The sequence below is a fragment of the Pogona vitticeps genome, chromosome 9 (assembly GCF_051106095.1).
Source record: "Pogona vitticeps strain Pit_001003342236 chromosome 9, PviZW2.1, whole genome shotgun sequence".
Taxonomy (NCBI): domain Eukaryota; kingdom Metazoa; phylum Chordata; class Lepidosauria; order Squamata; family Agamidae; genus Pogona; species Pogona vitticeps.
The window spans coordinates 10,556,081-10,575,442 of NC_135791.1; the positions used below are offsets into that span (position 1 = coordinate 10,556,081).

At 46.4% G+C, this 19,362-nt stretch overlaps 1 protein-coding gene across 19 annotated transcripts in view; it reads left to right on the forward strand.

The window, feature by feature from the left end:
* Nucleotides 1-963: 963 nt before the first annotated feature.
* Nucleotides 964-19,362, forward strand: part of EPB41 (erythrocyte membrane protein band 4.1) — a 160,128-nt gene continuing 141,729 nt past the window's right edge. For 9 of the 19 annotated variants that reach the window (XM_072979574.2, XM_072979573.2, XM_078380139.1 and 6 more), the window contains exon 1: nucleotides 964-1,102. The gene's annotated coding sequence lies outside the window, so the exon portion shown is untranslated. Of the gene's footprint in view, nucleotides 1,103-1,766; nucleotides 1,824-3,240; nucleotides 3,502-19,362 lie in introns of those variants that run through there. The other 10 variants (XM_078380165.1, XM_078380161.1, XM_078380157.1 and 7 more) reach the window with 7 other exon arrangements.

Sequence of the window (19,362 nt, forward strand, 5' to 3'; positions counted from 1 at the left end):
TGAACATGGTGCAGTTAAGAAGTCTTACAACCAAAAGCAGTGCCCTTGGAAAAGTTGTTTTTGACTGCCTCTCCCAAAATCCGCCACCTAGCTTTCCCAATCTCTATGTTAGAAGATCACTGTTATTTAACTGGTCCTACGCATTACTCCCAAAGCAGCCAGGCTTCATGATGCTCTTAAGGGAGTGTCTGGGTCAAGAGCCTCCATTTGCCTTATGACCCCTCCTGGACCCATGAGAAAGCTGAAGGACAACACAAGGGAAGCAAATTGTAATTTTTATTTATTTTATATCTGCATTTCCTGCCAAGGACTCAAGGCCATGCATGTAGATCTTCTCTTTCCCCACATTCTCCTCACAGCAACCCTGCGAGGTAGGCCAGAAGGGGAGAATATGTATAACAAATTTAGTATGTATAATGCATAACAAAGATAGAAGCAAAAAAAGTTAAAAAGTCCCTGAAAGACTAACCGATTTCTCTCCTGGCTGACAACCCACCACATCGGACACCCAACACAAAACCTCTCCAGGGGCACATTGGCTAGGCAAGGCCAAACGGACGATCTTTTTTGGACGGTCCAAAAAAAGTTTCCAGCCTCAAGGTCACCCGGTGAGTTGCTAGGTCAGGCGGGCATTTCAAGCCAAGTCACCCGAGTATCGCCACCAAAGCATCGCTGGCAGAAAAAAGTACAAAATAAAAATACAGTACAGACGCCGCTTCTGAAAGGTGCTGTTGGCAAGGCGAGAGCGCCGAGTTCACCTTCCCGGTCGCCGGACGGTCACACCTCCACCTGCCCGCCCGCTCGCCGCAGCCGCCGGCTAAGTCTGCGAGCGCTGCCCCGTTAAGGAGATCCCCGTAACGTGCGGGGCCAAGAGCCAATGGCCGCTCGGAATGGTGGACAGGGGGCGGGCCCGCCTGGCTGGGGTGACGTCAGAGGAGGCGGGTCTCTCCTGCCGGCGCAGGTGGAGAGCGCTTTGGGGCAGCCGGCGAGGGCGAAAGCAGAGGAGCTGCTGCGTCTTAAAGGGCGAGGACGCGGAACTCTTCCCCCCCCCCGCGCGGCGCAGGTGGCCCCGGGGGCGCTTTGGCAACGAGGCCGCCTGCAGGTAAGCCGAGACCGGGAAGGAAGGAAGGAAGGAAGGGGGGAAGCGTTCGGTGGAGTTCGGGGAGCGGAGGGACGAACTCTTCCTGCCTCCCCCCCCACCACCCCGACCGGCGCCCGGGAAGGGAGCGGGCGAGCAGAGGGGAGTCCGGTGGGAGATCCAGGTGGAGGTGGGAGCCCCGGCCGCGGGCGATGGCGACTTCCGAGCTTCCCCCCCCTTGAGCCCGAAAAAGGAACGGGACCAAGTTGCCAAAAAAAAAAAAAAAAAAAAAAGGACACGATCCGGAGAGGAGGGGGGGGGAAAGTGGTGCTTTCTCTTTTCGGATTTTTGATGGGGGTCGCCGACTCGTGTGCAAACGCTCTTCAGCGTGTAGAGTCTCCACCGACTTTTCTTTCTGCTTTTCCTAATAGTAGCACTTCGGTGGCGAATGGGGTTGATAGGGGTGCCAAGACAGCCCCCCAACGCCCCCCCGCCCTGTTTCCCCTACTTGTTGTCTTTTCCGGCTCTCTCTCTCTCTCTCCCTGTATAGATACATATACTTGTATATATTTCCCCTTCCTGGCGCTCGAATGACTTTGCATCTCCGGGCTTTGGGCTGTCGTGACGTTGCCTTTTGCCATTACTCAGCAGAGGCGGCGGGAGGGAGGCTGGCTGGCCGGGAGGGGAGGGGAGGGGAGAGAACCTGCCGCCGAAAACTTCCTGGCCGGAGCCCTTGGTGACCCAGGTAGAGAGAGAGAGCGAGTCCTTCTCCTTCCGCGACCGGCGCCCCCCCCCCACGAGGCTGCCTTTATGCGCCCTGCCCGGGACCCGAGGCGAGCGTGGTGGGACGGGGGGGGGTGTTTGCGGAGGCCGCCCTCCCTCCCATCCACGGGCTCCTCGTTTTATTTGTATTGGGGGGGGGCTGTGGCGGTTTCACGGGGACCGAAACGGCCTCGTAACGCTGCAGTGCGGAGCTCCTTCCTGCCTCCGGATTTTCCTGGGGCCGCAGAGTGAAAGATCAGCAGATTCCGGACGCGGAAAGCGGTGCCAGGGGAGCAGCACTGCGGAAGATTTCCCTGCCTCGCCGTCCCTTTTGCTGAGGGACATCCACGCGGCCACTCGCCTGCTTCCCACGGGGGCTTGTTGGCCTCCAAGCCCCCCCCCCCCAATAGAGCCCAGGCCAGAGCAGAGGGTTCCCTTTCCAGCAGGCAAGCTACAAAAGTTGTGTTGCCTTCATAGCAGCACTGAAAAGTTTTGACTTGGTGTCTGCTGGTGTGCAGTACCGCTTCTGACAGGTGGAGAGCCTGAGCAGGAGGGGGGGGGGACAGTTCAGGACAGCCGGTGGGGGTGGGGAGTCGGGAAAGTGTTTTGCAGAGAGATTTGGGGAGAGCAGAGCGGGGCATCCAGCGGCTGTGACAGCTGGGAGGCAGTGAGAGCGGCTGCCGTGGTGCTCCCGAGTTGTCCTTATTGTTTCCCAGCATCGCTGAAACAAGGGGTGGCACCGAGAGTCAAGTCTAAAAATTAGACGCCGGATCCTAAAAATCTGCAAGGGAGGCGAGACATTGGCAGAATCACTGATTTTTAAACTTCGGGAAGCGCATTAGTAGCTGTTGACCACTGTTCCAAATTGGTAACCAGAGCTTTTGAAACAATTCCAGTTTTTGAAATTAGAAGGAGGTGAAGAATAAGATGAGCTTGCTTTCATATTCTTCTAATTTCTTGTCGTTTTTGTACTTTTGAAGTCACTTATGGATGGAATTCCAGCTTCTGTGAGATATGGTTTGTTGTTGTTGTTGTTTCTTGAAACGGCGTTTTCCGAAAGAGGCTCTAGGCATCTTCAAAACCTTGAAGTTCAGTTTTGGGATGACAACTCCCTAGCCTTTTGGATAGACACATGCATGCTCAGTGGCTGTTTTGGTTGGGAACCTATTGGTTGGGAACCTATTCCAAGCTCCGGTTATTCTACGGGTAAAATCTGCAGATGTGGCTTAGAGAGGTCCGCTCCATTTCTGTGCAAAGAACTTCCGTGACAAGCAAAGGAAGAAATAACACAGGATTGCTGTGATAGTCCATTACAGCAAATGCACAACGAGGGGAGGGGGCTCTTGCGTTGCCTTAAAGATTAACAGATTGATTGCAACAGAAGCTTTTGTTGATTACAGCCTGCTTCATCAGATGCATGAAAGATATCCTCAGTTGGCAACAGATACACACACAGAGAGAAGGGCATATATATCCCTTGTACGGTGTTTAATGTTAATCCACAAGCTGGAATCTTGGAACATGACAAGGGCAGATTGGTGTTCGGCTCTGGGATTTTTCCATTCCACTCTGGGACTTATTTTCGAATACCATGGCACACAACAGTATCGCTTATAGTTCAGATAGCAGTGTTCCTGAACCAGGACCTTGCGTAATTCACGGTACCTATTTTTAAGTGCTCTAGTATATATATTGATGGCTGATACTGGATCCCTCCAAAAGTGTACAGTCTGCTTATTTATATTGATCTGGGTGTCGTATATTGAATACCTTGAATACATTGTGAAATAGTGATTGTATGGCATTTAGATCAGTAGCCTTTTGCTTTTCAGGCATTTTAAATCATACATATGGCAAGTTTGGACAAGGAAAGGGGTTAGCCTTTGACTTACTAATCTGCAGCGTTGTTTTTATTTCTTGTACTTGCTGTCGCAGGGCAAATGCAGTTTTAATAGGTGCCAACTCTGCCAGGCAGCATAGTAGAGCAACTTGCTTCAGGCAGTGTTATGATGGGATTGGATTGACGGACGTAGTCAGGAGTTAGCATGTGAATGATGCAAAGAGGCTTTTTTGAAGCGTCATTGGCATTTGCTTCAGGAAACAAAATTATCTGGGACAGTGCTGGTCCTGATACAAAGTGTTGTTTCTTCTTGTTGGTTTTTTATGTTTGCACCACAGATAGTCACAATACGCATGCAGAGGCTAAAATCCTGTTGCACAGTTATGCAAAATATGTAACTTTCAGACTTAATTGCCTCAAATTAAGAACTCTCTGTGGACAGTATCAGTTGCACACCAAGACATGCATTGGGATCAATGGAATTTCTGGAGGGGTTGGCTCAGTGGGCTTGCTCTACTGTGGTTTATTTTGCTAAACAACAGGATTTTCGCTATTACAAATCAAGGAAATTCATCTGCATCGCTATGCCCAGCCTTATGCCCAGATTCCATAAGAGAAACACTGCAAAGTTTGTAATTAAATGTTCTAACCCTAAAGGCATTTGTTTGGAGTATCCCACAGGCATTGCCCTATGGCCCCTTCGCTGGGCATTTTCAAAGGTCAACTGAAAACCTGGCTGTTTAGGCGAGCCTTCTCTCCAGCCACTATTTGATTTACTTTGTTCTTCCATCTTGAGTTCTGTCTATTGATGCGTTACCTTGTTCCTATATTTTAAATTGTTTATTTTATATGTTGTTAGCCACCCAGAGTAGTCAGTTGACTAAATGGGCGGGGTATAAATAAATTCGTTTCGTTCGTTTAGTCGTTTAGTCATGTCCGACTCTTCGTGACCCCATGGACCACAGCACGCCAGGCCCTCCTATCTTCCACTGCCTCCCGGAGTTGTGTCAGATTCATGTTGGTTGCTTCGCAGACAGTGTCCAACCACCTCATCCTCTGTCGTTCCCTTCTCCTCTTGCCTTCACTCTTTCCTAACATCAGCGTCTTTTCCAGGGAATCTTCTCTTCTCATGAGATGGCCAAAGTATTGGAGCCTCAGCTTCAGGATCTGTCCTTCCAGTGAGCACTCAGGGTTGATTTCCTTTAGAACTGATAGGTTTGTTCTCCTTGCAGTCCAGGGGACTCTCAAGAGTTTCCTCCAGCACCACAATTCAAAGGCATCAATTCTTCGGCGGTCAGCTTTCTTTATGGTCCAGCTCTCACTTCCATACATCACTACAGGAAAAACCATAGCTTTGACTATTCGAACTTTTGTTGGCAAGGTGATATCTCTGCTTTTTAAGATGCTGTCAAGGTTTGTCATCGCTTTCCTCCCAAGAAGCAGGCGTCTTTTAATTTCGTGGGTGCTGTCTCCATCTGCAGTGATTATGGAGCCCAAGAAGGGCTCCATAATAAATAATAAATAATAAATAATAAATAAATAATAAATAAAATAAAATAAATGTGCTATCCTGATTGCCCCTCTGTAATCTGTCGAATACTGCATTAAAGACACTGTAGGGAGTGTCCTGAAAGGGCTTGCTGCCAAATTAATGTTACTTTCGCAACACATCTTTCCTGCACCTTATTTAAAGCATTAATCTATGTAGTTTAGTAAAAACAGCCCCCAGAATATCTTACAAACATCCCTGTCACCTAATTGTAATAGGCTTATTACCAAAAAATCAGTTTACGATTCTGGATAGAACAGTTCACGGAGCCTGTTGGATTAGCTGCCGCTTGGTGTTCTTTGAGGGAGGCCCAAAACAACTGGCCATGATAGAGGTGGTTAAATATCTCGCTTCTTTCTCCACTCCTCAGGCTGCTAGAATGCTTGCCACTAGCAATATCTTCTTTGTTGGGAAGGAGGACAAAAGAACACGACCTTTCAAGGATGGCCAAATTGATTACAGGCCACCCTCCCACTAAATGGTGGCTTTACTTGTAGAAAAGCACCTGTAACGCCATTGCAGCATTTCATCCCAGCAATGTTTGCTGATCTCTGCTCCCAGGGTTTTGAATCCGGAGGCTCCTTCTCCAAGTCAGGTCTTCTGTCTCTCACAACTGCAGTGATTTGGACTTGGGAAAGGCACTTCTCTCGGCGGCCTCGTCTCATGTAGTGACCATCCTACTGATCTACTTTGCAAGGGTTTTGGAATGGTTACTGTATGGTTCTGCAAGCATTTGAAACATTCCCAAGCTGTGTGTGTGTGCGTGTTTGTGTGCCTGTGCCTATGTGCATTGGCCGCAGCAGGCTAACAAGGCTATCCCTGTGGAATTTGTCACCATGGGTGTTAAGCCAATGCCCCCTCTGTGTCTGGCTTCTGAAACGGTCACAGTGGGATCAAGTTGCAATGGCCACCTTCTTCTCAGAGAGAAGTGAGCAAATTGCTGTCTCCCCACCCCCCCGCCCATGTTGTTGGACTGCAGTTCCCAGCATTCTGCACCATTGGCTGTGCTGAAATGAGCTGATGGGAGCTGCTGTCCAGGGATATCTGGAGGGATGCAATTTCCCCATCCTCTCCTAGGAGGAGCAAGACTGGAAACATCAATACTGTATGTGCTGGGGTTTTAGGTTGAATAGTCCTGGTTCTGTGCGTAATTTGGAAGGATGATCTGCAGAACGGGTGGGGTTAAATGGGTGGTGCATCCTTGGAGCAAGTGGTCAAGCTTGTGATATTCGGTCTTCTCAATATTTTGGAGCAACCTCTCGGTGTGTCCAATGGGAAAGGGATTCCGGGCATTGTAGTCCAAAACTATTAGAGGGCCAAATGTTCCCCAGCCATGGTCTACTGTTAGGTGATATCTCTCTCTCTCTCTCTCTCTCTCTCTCTCTCTCCATTTCTGGTGTTCTGTGATAAATTGGTTGCCTTCAGAGATTTAGCAGGTGCTCTTTAGCAACGCTGCGTCTACTTTCATTCACCCACCCATTGGCCTTTCTTTTGCGTCCTCGTTTCATTCCACTGATCCCATCATTAGAAAGGAGAAGGGGACTGTTTAGTCCAGGTCTACTTGTAAGAAAAAGAACCCCCATAACGGAGGGCATGAGTCCTGATGTTGCTTTCCGCACTGAACACCTGAACAAGTACAGCAGGTGCTGAGCCTGCTATATACTTGTTTCTTCTCACTAATCATTTTTACATTTACTGCATATATGTATTTATACACGGTGGAAGATAGAAGTTTTGTGGAGATGTGTTATATAAATTCTTTAAATTGCCTGCAAATATATTTCATTGTTTGCTTATTTCTGCCTAGATTATCTTCTATACATAACTTCCTGTCCACTTATCAAATGGCAATGACAAAGCATAGGAAACAAGATAGTTTTTCTCTTGTTCCTGAGTGCACTGTGGATCTTTGATATTGCAGATAGGAATAATGGGTGCAACATTCTTTACTAAATGTTGAAATATGTATTCAGTGTTATAACAGTGCTGACAATTAATAGGTTTTTAGACTTAACTATTTAACCTCTGGACCTTGAACCTTGTAAACAGTGAATACATTGTTCATCAAATATGTTATGTATTCCTCCCAAAGCTTGGACAGTTACTTTTTTTTTACCACCATTTCCAGAATCTACTAGCCTAGCCAGTGCCTATGTTTCTTTCTGGCTGATTCAGAGAATTAGACTCAAACAAGTAAATTTCATTTCCTCCTGCTTCTTGTTATATAAGTTATTTAAATTGCCTGCAAATATATTTCATTGTTTGCTTATTTCTGCCTAGATTATCTTCTGTACATAACTTCCTGTCCACTTATCAAATGGCAATGACAAAGCATAGGAAATGAAGTGCTATCAAAATCCCAAAGAGGCCAAAGGGGTTGTCAGTAGAGAATAGGATGATGTCTAGTTTGTTTTGGTGCTCTAGAGCGGCCATTCTCAACCTCTGAAAGATCGGGGGGGGGGAATTATTCCTAGACTGGATGGCGCTGCCCTCCCGTTTAGGGATCAAGTTGTAATTTGGACCTGGCTCTTTCTTGAGATTCACAGATTGCAGCCGTGTCCAGATTGGCTTTTAATCGGTTTAGGCTTATCGCCCAACTTCACCCCTACCTAGACGAGGGCTCTGGCAGGACATTGGTGCAGGCACTGGTCATCTCCTGGATAGACTACTGCAAAGCTGTCTAAGCGGGGTTTCCCTTGAGACTTGACTCAGAGACCACAGTGGGTCCAGAATGTGCTGGCTAGACAGGTTGCTGGTGTGAGCAGAGTTGATCATGTCATCCCAGTGCTGCCCAGCTTTACCTGTTGTGTCCTGGATCAGATTCAAGATCCTGACATTCATGTATAAAGCCCTTCATGGTTTGAGACCATGTTACCTGCCGGAGCATCATTCCCCAATGTCATCAGCTTCAGCCACCAGATCTCCTCAGGCCAGGCTCCTCCGTGTAGCCACCCTAAGAGAGGCCTAAAAGTCTTCTACTGGAGGTAGGGCCTTCTCGGGGATGGCACTTACGTGATGGAATCAACTCCCTGTATCCATTTAGGAGGCAGTTACAAACACTGCTATTCAGGGAGCCCTTTCACATCAACCCTGGTTGAATGCCTTACCGTTGCAACATTGTTTAAGTTTTTTGACTATGTTTGTCTTATTTATGTGATATTTGTACTTCTGTGTAGTTTGTTAGAAGGGGAATATATGGAGGCAGTGACAGATTTTACTTTCCTGGGCTCCATGATCACTGCAGATGGAGACAGCAGCCACGAAATTAAAAGACGCCTGTTTCTTGGGAGGAAAGCGATGACAAACCTGACAGCATCTTAAAAAGCAGAGACATCACCTTGCCAACAAAAGTCCGCATAGTCAAATCTATGGTTTTCCCTGTAGTGATGTATGGAACTGAGAGCTGGACCATAAAGAAAGCTGACTGCCGAAGAATTGATGCTTTGGAATTGTGGTGCTGGAGGAGGCTCTTGAGAGCCCCCTGGACTGCAAGGAGAACAAACCTATCCATTCTAAAGGAAATCAACCCTGAGTGCTCACTGGAAGGACAGATCCTGAAGCTGAGGCTCCAATACTTTGGCCATCTCATGAGAACAGAAGACTCCCTGGAAAAGACCCTGATGCTGGGAAAGCGTGAAGGCAAGAGGAGAAGGGGATGACAGAGGACGAGATGGTTGGACAGTGTCATCGAAGTGACCAACATGAATTTGACCCAACTCCGGGAGGCAGTGGAAGATAGGAGGGCCTGGCGTGCTCTGGTCCATGGGGTCACAAAGAGTCGGACACAACTTAACGACTAAACGAACGAGCTTGTTTTAACTGTTTGTAAACTGCCCAGAATGGTGCTTCGGCACTAATGGGGTGTTATATAAATCAAAGTAACAAATAAATAATAATAAGTCTGCAACTTGCCCACCCCTGCTATGTGATGCAGTGCCAAGAAGAAGGGCTTCTTTGTGGAAAAAGAACTGATTCTGAAAAGTCCCACTAACATTTCAGCTAGGTAATGAACAATGTATGGCTGAAAGGGGCCACTTTTCTAGAAGATTCCTGAAACCTCAACCTTGGCTCAAGAAATGCTTCCTCATCTGTACTTTCATCATCGCCAGGATACTGTGCTGCAACAAGCCGTTTGGGAAAGAGTCCAGCAAGACACAGGAGCTGCCTAGAAAATGCAGCGTGGCTATTTGCCAAGGCACAAGTGTTGTGGCAGACGCTGGTAAATAAAACACAATCCTGGTTGATGGAACAACAAAATTAGAACAAAATCAGAAGCAAAGGGTGGCGCTGCGGGCTAAACCACAGAAGCCTGTGCTGCAGGATCAGAAGACCAAGCAGTCGTAAGATCGAATCCATGCGACGCAGTGAGCGTCCGTCGCTTGTCCCAGCTCCCGCCAACCTAGCAGTTTGAAAGCATGCAAATGCAAGTAGATAAATAGGGACCACCTTGGTGGGAAGGCAACAGCGTTCCGTGTCTAAGTCGCACTGGCCATGTGACCACGGAAGATTGTCTTCGGACAAAACGCTGGCTCTGTGGCTTGGAAACGGGGATGAGCACCGCCCCCTAGAGTCGAACACGACTGGACAAAAATTGTCAAGGGGAACCTTTACCTTTACCTTTACCAGAAGCAAACGATTCCACCCTTGCTGTGTATCTGCCAATTTTTAAAGAAAGAAGCAATTTTGTTGAACCTTTTTAAAAGCAGGAACTGCAACAAAATGTTGTAGTGTGATGTGCTTGCTTCCAGTGTTCTAGCCTGCCAAGAAACAAGAGATAGTGCTAAAAGATGAGTCTCCCTGTTTGGTAAGCACTGAAATCAACTATTGGGGAAGAGGAGAAGACAAGAACAAATAGCCCTGTCACTAATGGCGCAACTAGATTAAAGCTGAAAAGATGTCTAGTAGCCATTGTGTACAGAAGTGAAAGGAAAGTCTGATGCTATATAACACTTACAAGTGGAACATGAAAAGTATGAATCAACAAAACCTGGAAACCATAAAGCAAGAAACCCTGGGGAGCATATATTTGAAAGACTGCCCCAAGATGTTTTGATGCCATCACTAACTGTCAAAGTACGACACACCTAATCTTCTGCTTGAAGTGGCTCCTCACTCCATCTTCTGTTTTTTGTCTATTACCCTTTCTTATGTCCTGTCTGTGCCCCTTTGTTTTCTTGCATAGAGATTGTCCTCTCAAGTAGAATGCAGTTTGTCTGACTGTTCCTGGGCTATAGTCATTCCAAAAGTTGATTACCCATGTAATTGCCATCCTCTTTCTGATCTCACCTGGCTCCCTTCCCACACTATGTTATATGTGTATAAACTTTTGGCCTCGCTATTATGCTCCATGACTAAGATCCTGTTGTGTAGCTCTGCCTGTGTAATGGAAGTGATGCCCGCCATAGCAGCAACAGTTTGGCTTCCCTTTTCAATGTTAGATGTGCACAGCTCGCATTCACATTATTTGCATGTGATCTCACTTTAACTTGAAAATAGAAAACAAAAGTCTTTAATCAGCAACACTCCGCTGCTGCTGACATCATTCCCATTGTGCCGAGAGGACCCGCAGAAAACGATTTTGGCCCTTCTGTCTGAGGAAGTGCATTGTGTTCCACAGAAGCTCACTCTGAAATAAAGCAGTTTCAGGTGCCGGAACTGTTTTGTTTTTATTTTTGCTGTACTGTACATACTGAAACAGACCAACATAACTACCTTGTTAGAAACAGGAACTTTGTAATCTAAGGAGGCCTTGATGAAACTGACCTGCTTTCACAGATCTGAGGCTGACAGTGTGAAATAGTAATAGCAGGATTTTGCATGTCATTTGGGATCCCTCTAGGCCATGGTGTCTTTCCAAACCCTGGAGTACAGTAGACACAAGGAATCTTGCTAGGCCTGCCTTTCACTGTGTGAGTTAGAATCAATGGTTCTTAACCTTTGTTACTCGGATGTTTTTGAACTGCAACTCCCAGAAACCCTAGTCAGGACAGCTGGTGCTGAAGGCTTCTGGGAGTTGCAGTCTAAAACTCCTGAGTAACCCAAGGTTAAGAACCAGTGAGTTAGATTGCCACCTATTAACGTGGGCATCTCAGAGCTGAGAAAATCCTTGACATTTCTAGGCAGTACAGTCAAGATTTATAGAATCTAGCTCTCTTACGGTATAGGAGGAAAATGTCTAGGGGAAGCAGTTTATTGTATTGTCAGCATTCATGAGTGGAGAAGAAGAGAGTTGTGTGCATTGTCTGCCAGGGCAGGGGTGTGTGTGGGCCGGGGAGCCTCTGCTGTGGTGTCCTTCCACTTCCCCTCCACTTCCCCTCTGTCATCTTGTGGCTTCTTGGCTTCTCAGCAGGATCAAGCCCTCTGCGCTGCTGGATTACGAAGCAGCAGCTTTGCTTTCTTCTCTCTTTCTTCTTTTGTTTTTTAATCACTTATTTGGAGGTGGAGTGTATAGGACACTTTTTTGTGTGTCATGTTTTTGAGAGGGTTCGTCTAACATGTCCAGTGCCTGTCTACTGTTGTGAGATCCTTGTCTGTGGATCTTGTTTTTCTACTAGTGGGATGTTGGTTCACTGGTGTCTTGTGATGTTGAGGGGAGCAGGGAGCGCCATGACAATTGCAGAGGGCAGTGGGAGAGACAGAGTCAGGAGACATTGGCAACAACATGAGGGGAGGGTAGAAAATAGAGTGCTGGTTGTTCTGTCTCCCCATCCCAAAGAGTCTCCCAAATCAGTCCCCCTGGGTTGCAGATGCTGTTGCTAAATGCCAGATCAGTGGAAGTTGAGACAGCTAAGATCCAGGCTGTGATCCTGGATGAATGTGCTGACTTGGCTTTCATTACTGGTGGGAGAAAGCTGGGGAATGGGGGGGGGGGGAGATGGCCCTTTCCGCTTTGTCCACCTGGATTCTTTTCCCAGCAGCAGGCCAGACTTGGGGGGGGGCAGGGGGAAGAGGAGTTGCAATAGTTGGTTGAAGCTCAATCACCCTCACCAAATGCCCTGCCCCACAGACTGCTGGGTTTGAGTGCATGTACCTGAGACGGCATAGGATTTCTGTTGGTATACAGCCCAGCCCACTGTACAACACTTCCCTGCCTGAGCTAGCTGAGCTGGTCCCAGGTATGGTGTAGCTTGTTGTGCTGGGGGACGTCAGCATCCATGCAGAGACTGGTTTAACAAGAGCGGCTCAGGACTTCCTGTCTACTGTGATGACTGTGGGGCTGTGAAAACTGGTCCCTGGCACCACTGCAGGGCACACTCTTGACCTTCTTTTCTCTCCTGGGCAGGATGGGGATAATCTGTGTGTGTGGAGGAACTCTCACTAGTTCTTTTGTCATGGACAGATCACAGCCTGGTAGGATTGAGGCTTATTGGAACTCTGAGGCTCTCTGCAGGGGTGGGGATTCCAGCTTTCTTGGCAGGCGATCTTGTCAAGGCCTTGGCAGATCTCTGGAATGCACAGGTGTCCAGGACTGTTGGCACGATTGCTGCTAGGCGCCTCCTCCCACGTAGTGTCGCCAAACTAGCTCCTTGGTTTCCTAGGGATGATGAAATGAGTAGGATGGAAACTAGAGCAACGATGGTGGAAAGTTTGGAGCAGGTCCAGTTGGACGTGGCCTGAGCTGATTGGGAAGCCTATTCTGTGGTATCCATTCTTCTCTGCCACCTGCACAGAGCCATCTCGCCATACCCTTATCGAAAGCCAGGTTCACAGGTTGGGTGTGCTCCTGAACTCAGCCCAGCCCTTGGATGCATAGGTCTTAGCGGTGGCCAGGAATGCCTTTGCACAGTTAAAGCTGGAGGGTGAGCTGCACCTGTTCCTTGAGATTTCCAGTCTGGTCACAGTGACACATGCCTACCTGTTACATCTTGTCTAGATTACTGCAATATACTCTGCTTGGGGCTGTCTTTGAAGAGCGTCCAGAAGCTTGTTCTGCTTCAAAAAGCTGCAGCCAGACTGCTGAATGTTGCTGGTTTTAGGGAACATGTAACTCCCTTATCTTCACTGGTTGCCAGTCTGTTTCTGGGCTCAATACAAAATGCTGGTTATTATCTATGAACCCCTTGTGGCTTGGGTCAAGGCTATTTGAAGGGTTGTATCATCCTAGGTGAGCCTGCTCGGCTTTGAAGAGCATCTGGGAGGCCCTTCTCTTGGTTCCAACACTTTCTTGGTCTTGTTTGGTGAGGACACGAGAAGGTTTTCTCAGGAGTTGCTCCCAGGCTTTGGAATGCGCTGCCCCGAGAATCCAAGCTGCCCCCCCTCCCTCCTGGCCTTCTATCATCAGGCAGGCTTTAAAGCAATAAGTGGGTGCCTAGGAAACGCTCCATTTATGACGTTTAGATATTTTAGCATTTTTTAACTGTTTAAAGTTTCTTTTCAATCTTGATTAATGTTTGATTCTTTTAATTATAGTTTTGTATAGCATTTTGAACTTCTTACTCTATACAGTTTTCATGGTCGCGAGCCGCCTTGAATCTGCTATGGAGAGAGAAGTGGCATATAAATAATATTGCTAGTGGCTAGTGTGCCATTTGTTATAGCTTTGGTTTCTTTGGACTTCAAGTCCCAGAATTCTCCAAGAATTCCCCAGGCAGAAATCTGGGAGTTCCAGCCCGCAGACTCAGACCTACAGACACCTACATTTTATTTGCATGGACTCTGTCTCTGAGATTGTAAGGTACAAAAAAAGGAAGCTGTGGCAGTACCCCGCTTAACGATTACTCTGCATTACGATGAATCAGCTTCATGACGATGTTTTTGCGATAGCAATTGCGATCAAAAAACGATGTTTAAAATTGTGTTTTTTTTTTTGCTTTGCGAAGACTGATTCTTCGCATTACGACAATCAAAACAGCTGATTGTCGGGTTTTCAAAATGGCCACCGGGTGCTCAAAATGGCTCTCCACTGTGCTTAGGGACGGATTCCTCGCTATACAGGCACAGAAAATGGCTGCCGTATGGAGGATCTTCGCTGGACGGTGAGTTTTTAGCCCATTGGAATGTATTAACCAGTTTTTAATGCGTTTCAATAGGTTTTTTTATTTTCGCTTTACGACGTTTTCACTCTACAGCAATTTCGCTGGAACGAATTAACATCGTTAAGTGAGGCACCACTGTACTTCATGGGGATCATAATTCTTTGAGAGGTGCCTTGTATAGAAAAGGCAGCGGGAGTACATCTTTCAGGAAGCTCCAATGGCAGCTTCCTTCCTTGTACATTAACAACAGGAAGCAGGGCCTGAGACAGACAGGTAGCCTTAGAGATAGGACCTGGTCCAGGTGAGTGAAATATAGTTGCCTGTAGGTATGGATCTTGGAAAATTTGGGACTTGGAGTCCAAAAATAAAAATGAAATGTACTTGCCTAGAAGACGGCCCTTTATTTTCAGGTGCGTGGCTAATGGGAAACTTAACATTTCCCCCATCTTTTGTTATATGTGTTTGTACCTTGAAGGAATGAGGTCCAATGAAGCAGAGCTGAGGAGATCATATTGCTTTTCATTCCCCCCCCCCTCCTCTGCTTTGCTTTCCATCTGGAGAGAGTGGCCCAGTAGCCCAAGACAGGCTGCCATAAGGGCAGAAAATGTGTAATCAATTTTGGGAAGGCAGAGACATCCTTGTTCCAACAGAAGATTGAAACAAGATTCCCAGTGACATCTCAGAGGAGGAGTCTTCAATGTCGACATGCTAGCTTTGTCAGCAGAGACTCAGGATTTCATGTCCTCTGTGTCAACCATGGACCAATTTCCAGTGGAGTCTGGCCACAGGGAGGCTGCAGGGTGCATTCTGGATCTTGTTTTTGTACTAGTGGGATGTTGGTTCACTGGTGTCCAAGAACACTCTATAGTTTTAGTGGCATGGACAGATTATTACCTGGTGGGATTTGTACTCACTTGAACTCAGAGCATCTCCAGGAGCAAAGGGGCAATGAAGATGGTTCATTCCAGGAGGCTGATAGATCCAAATGGCTTATTGACAATTCCTGGTGAGTTTTCTGTTACTTTGGGGGTTGTTTGTTAACTTCTTGATTTATCTCTCGAATGGTGGAGGACATGATTTTTTTCCTATGCATCCTCTCCCACCTAGTGGATGCAAACCCGACTCTTTCTTTATTAGGGAGCTAATTGACTGTGGTGGAAACCTGTAGTAAGCTGTGCAGATCACAGGCTAGAGCCTATTGGAAGGTCTCTCTGTGGCAGTGGCAGCAACAGCAGCAGCAGCAAGAAAATCCTCTTTTTCTGCCTTCATTGGCTTCTAGCAGAGATGATGAAATCATATTGCTTCAGAGAATTGGCCAACAAGGCCTATCACACTGTGGCCCACCAAAAGATAATTTGGACCACTTGTCAGCTTGCTGTGAAGAATCTGCTCCGTGCTTTGCAGATAAAATTGCTTGGATCTGCTCTAACAGGGATGCTGTATGACGTGACACAGGTCCTTCGGATATAACTTCGCCATGTGCCTGCCCTGCCCTGCCTTGATGGATAAGTTGAAGTTTGTGCAGCTTGAGGACAGGATCCTTGAAGAGATGACAACCATCCTGTGTGTGCTCGATCTTTTGCCCTTACTGTCAGCCAGAGAGGCTGGCAGAGTGGCTAAGGGAGTGGTAACTGCCTTCCTGGAACAAGGCAGAGTTCCATCCTGCTTAAAAGAGATAGTAGTAAGGGTTAAAAAAACCCCACGTCTCCCTGATTCTCCCTGTATTAGCAAGTCTCAAGCGTTCCACTGTTGAACAAGGTTCTGGTGTGTGGTGGCTTCTGAACTCCAGGAGTTCCTGGATGAGATGGCTTTTTAAGATCTGTTTCAGTCTAGCTTTAGAGTTGGCTTTGGGCAGAGACACCTGGCCAGATGATCTGTGCTGGGAATCAGACATGAGACGGGATGGGTGTCCCTGTTGGTTCTGTTGGAACTCTCACTAGCTTTCAGTAGCATCAAATACGGTATTGTTCTGGTTCATCTCTCCAGGGTCAGTTTTGGGGGCATTGTCTTGAGGTGTCTCTGGTCATTCCTGGAAGGGTGAGCTTAGAAGGTAGTGCTTGTGGATTCCAAGTATGGACAGGTGTCCTAGCTGTTGCCCTGTGGAGTTTTAATGGCACATGTCCTAGTTTAACATATATAGAACACTGGGTGAGGCTGCTTGGAGGTTGGGCATTGGGATCTGTCAGTATGTGGATGACATCTAGTTCTGTTTCTCCTTTCCATCTGGGGAGTTGTCTTGTTTCTAAACTGATGCCTCCTGTTAGTAGTGGATAAGCTAAGGTTGAATAAACGAAAACACAATTGAGTGTCTGAATTAAGACAAAATAGAACTGGTCATTTGAAAGGCAGAACAGGGAATACAGTCCAACTTGTGCTGGATGGATCCCTTCAAGACTCTGGAGAACAGCTTGAAGATCCTGTTAAGAGTCATCCATGAGTTGACTGATACCCAGATTCTGATAGTTGCTAGAAGTATGTTTTAAAACTAGTGCCCCAACTATTCGTATCTCAGATGTCTTATCTTGGCACTGTGACACATGGCTTAGTTAAACATGCATGTGGAAAACTGTAATGTCCTTTACATGGAGATGCTTTAGAAACTGCTTGGAAAATTTGAGCAAGTCCAGAAAGCTACAACTAGACTCTTCTGGCTGTAGCAGGTTAGAGGGAGAATAAAAAATAGCTTCTTACAACAGCTTCAGTGTTTACTTGGTCTGTTCCAGGTGGTCACTTAATGCCTCTCTCCAAAAGAGCATACACATTTGCATTAATTATGCACATATTGATGTATACTTGAAAATAAGGATAATTAAGTTAGAAATGTAATACATCCTACCCTGTTGCCCCAAAAATAAGACCTAATCTGAAAATAAGCCCTAGTATGATTTTTCAGGATGCTCATAATATAAGCCCTACCTCAAGAATAAGCCCTAGTTAAGTGAAACCTCTACCATTGTGCAGCAACCAGAAGGTAACATGACTGTATTTGAATAAATGTAGATTGTTGTACATGAAAAAAAAATCCCCTGAAAATAAGCCCTATTGTGTTTTTTTGGAGCAAAAATTAACATAAGACCCTGTCTTATTTTCGGGGAAACATGGTATCACTAGAAGTAGATCAATAGTTCTCAACCTCTAGATCTGAACTTCAACTGTGATAATCCTGAATTGCTGGTCATGCCAGTTGCAGGGTCTGAGAATTAAAGTCCAAAACATTTAGAGGGTGAAAAGTTGAGAACCACTGAAATAGAAGGGTCTGTAATGTACAAAACACAATCTCCTTAATTATGGCTAGTGTGCATGCAACAACATAGGTAGTAATTAATACTGCTGCCGCATTGCTCATAACGGATCCTACCCCAGGGCCATGCAGAGGACTGCAGTAGTGTTGCCCGCTGTTCTTCTGTTTGCAGGAATATTACTCTTAAAAACAACAACAACAACAAAACAAGGAATGCTTGCTTTTTAGTACAACATCTGCATCCTTTAAACTGCAGTTTTTAGGTTGTGGCTATAGAAGGCCCTTTGAGAACTACCTGCTAGGTAAAGAAAATCACATGCCATTCGTACAGGATTCTATACTGTCCTGCCATTGCATGACTCTCAGCTGTCCTGCACTGCTTTGTGGCCTAGTCATGCAACTTGTTCTGCTTAAATCATTTTCTCTTCCAGCTGGTTCACAGCCTTAGTTACATCTTTGCCAGCTGGCTGAGAGCGAAAACAGACTGCAGTTTCCTTTTTCACAATGGATTTGGGGTAGTTTTACATAATCCGGGGCTTGAAAATTGGTTGTTGTGCCTGGAAAGGCTTGTTTCCTATTGTCCACTGTCCAGAGTTGAGTAAACTTCCTAGATTCTTGGCCTGACTTGCCAGTCGGCTCTCTGGACTGCAAAGCGAGGGAGACAAACTTCTCAGTCATCATTTGTTTGCATGTGGGCGGCCGTTGGCCTAATTCTACTGCAGAGAAACTGTTTTCTTGCTTTATCAGAGTTTCTTGGCAGTCTCTTCTCACTTAGTAAGGCTTGTTCCAGGGCAGTGAGGTTTCCCCCTTAAGCGTGGTGGCGGCATTTCTCTCTCCAGCTGTTCTGATCTGTATTAGAGAATTCTGAAATAGCAGGGTAATGGATTCATTGTGTACATAACATTGGGTTTTTCCAGACAGCAAAAAAGTGCCTCTAAATGTGCTGGGTTCTGCGCTCCGTACATACCTCCCTCCCCCTTTCCCACCATTCAGACAGTAAAAGACCTGATGTGGTTACATCAGTGAATTCCTCTATATCTTTCTGTTCTTTCTCTGTGTTGTTGTTGTTGTTGTTGTTGTTGTTGTTGTTTTGTTGTTGTTGTTGTTGTTGTTGTTGTTGTTGTTGTTGTTTTGTTGGATCACTTCTCCAGGGCATAGCTTATCTTGTTTCAGGGGTTTGATCTGATTTGTTCTATACGTGATGTGCTATGGCACTTTCTACTGGAAATGTTTTGGGATGTTTTGATTGCTTTACAACTGTTAAGCAAACAAATAAGTGGATCTAGAAGCAAAGGTACACCAGAGAGTTCAAAGGGGTTTTTGGAAAAGTATTTCAAAGATTTCCAGGGGAGAAACATATTTTGTGGAATTAATTGGTTTTGACTATGTAGGATTCTCATCCAGTAATGTCTGGATGAGAGTTCTAGTCAGCCACCCTCCCCTTTGCAATGAACCAGGAGCAAGCACAGTCAAGTTTGTGGGTCCTTTTGTCTATCTGGAAGAGCCCCTTCTGTGCATAACATGTGCTTCTGCCTTTCAAGATAAACAGAACCTCTTAAAACAGCTACAGGTGTAATCAGATGTGAGGAAGGAAGGGAAGGACAATGAGGATAGTTTGTGTTTGTAATGTGAATGTGCTTTGTACCCGTAGTTTGGAAAAGCTACATTTTGGAATGTTGCCCAGGCAACATCCAACTTCCAGTCTGATTGGGTTTTCAACCTGGAACAGGGAGCCACCCGGTATTTCACCTCAGGCAGCAAGATGTCTTGGGCTTATTCTGGCATGAAGGGAAATGAAGTGGAGGCAGAGGTAAAGAAGATGGATTCTGTCTAACCGGGAGGAGTTCTATAGGTCATCTGTAGGTCTGATTTCCTGCTTGATGTAGCGGATCCATGGCAAGAGCATCTCCAATAGAT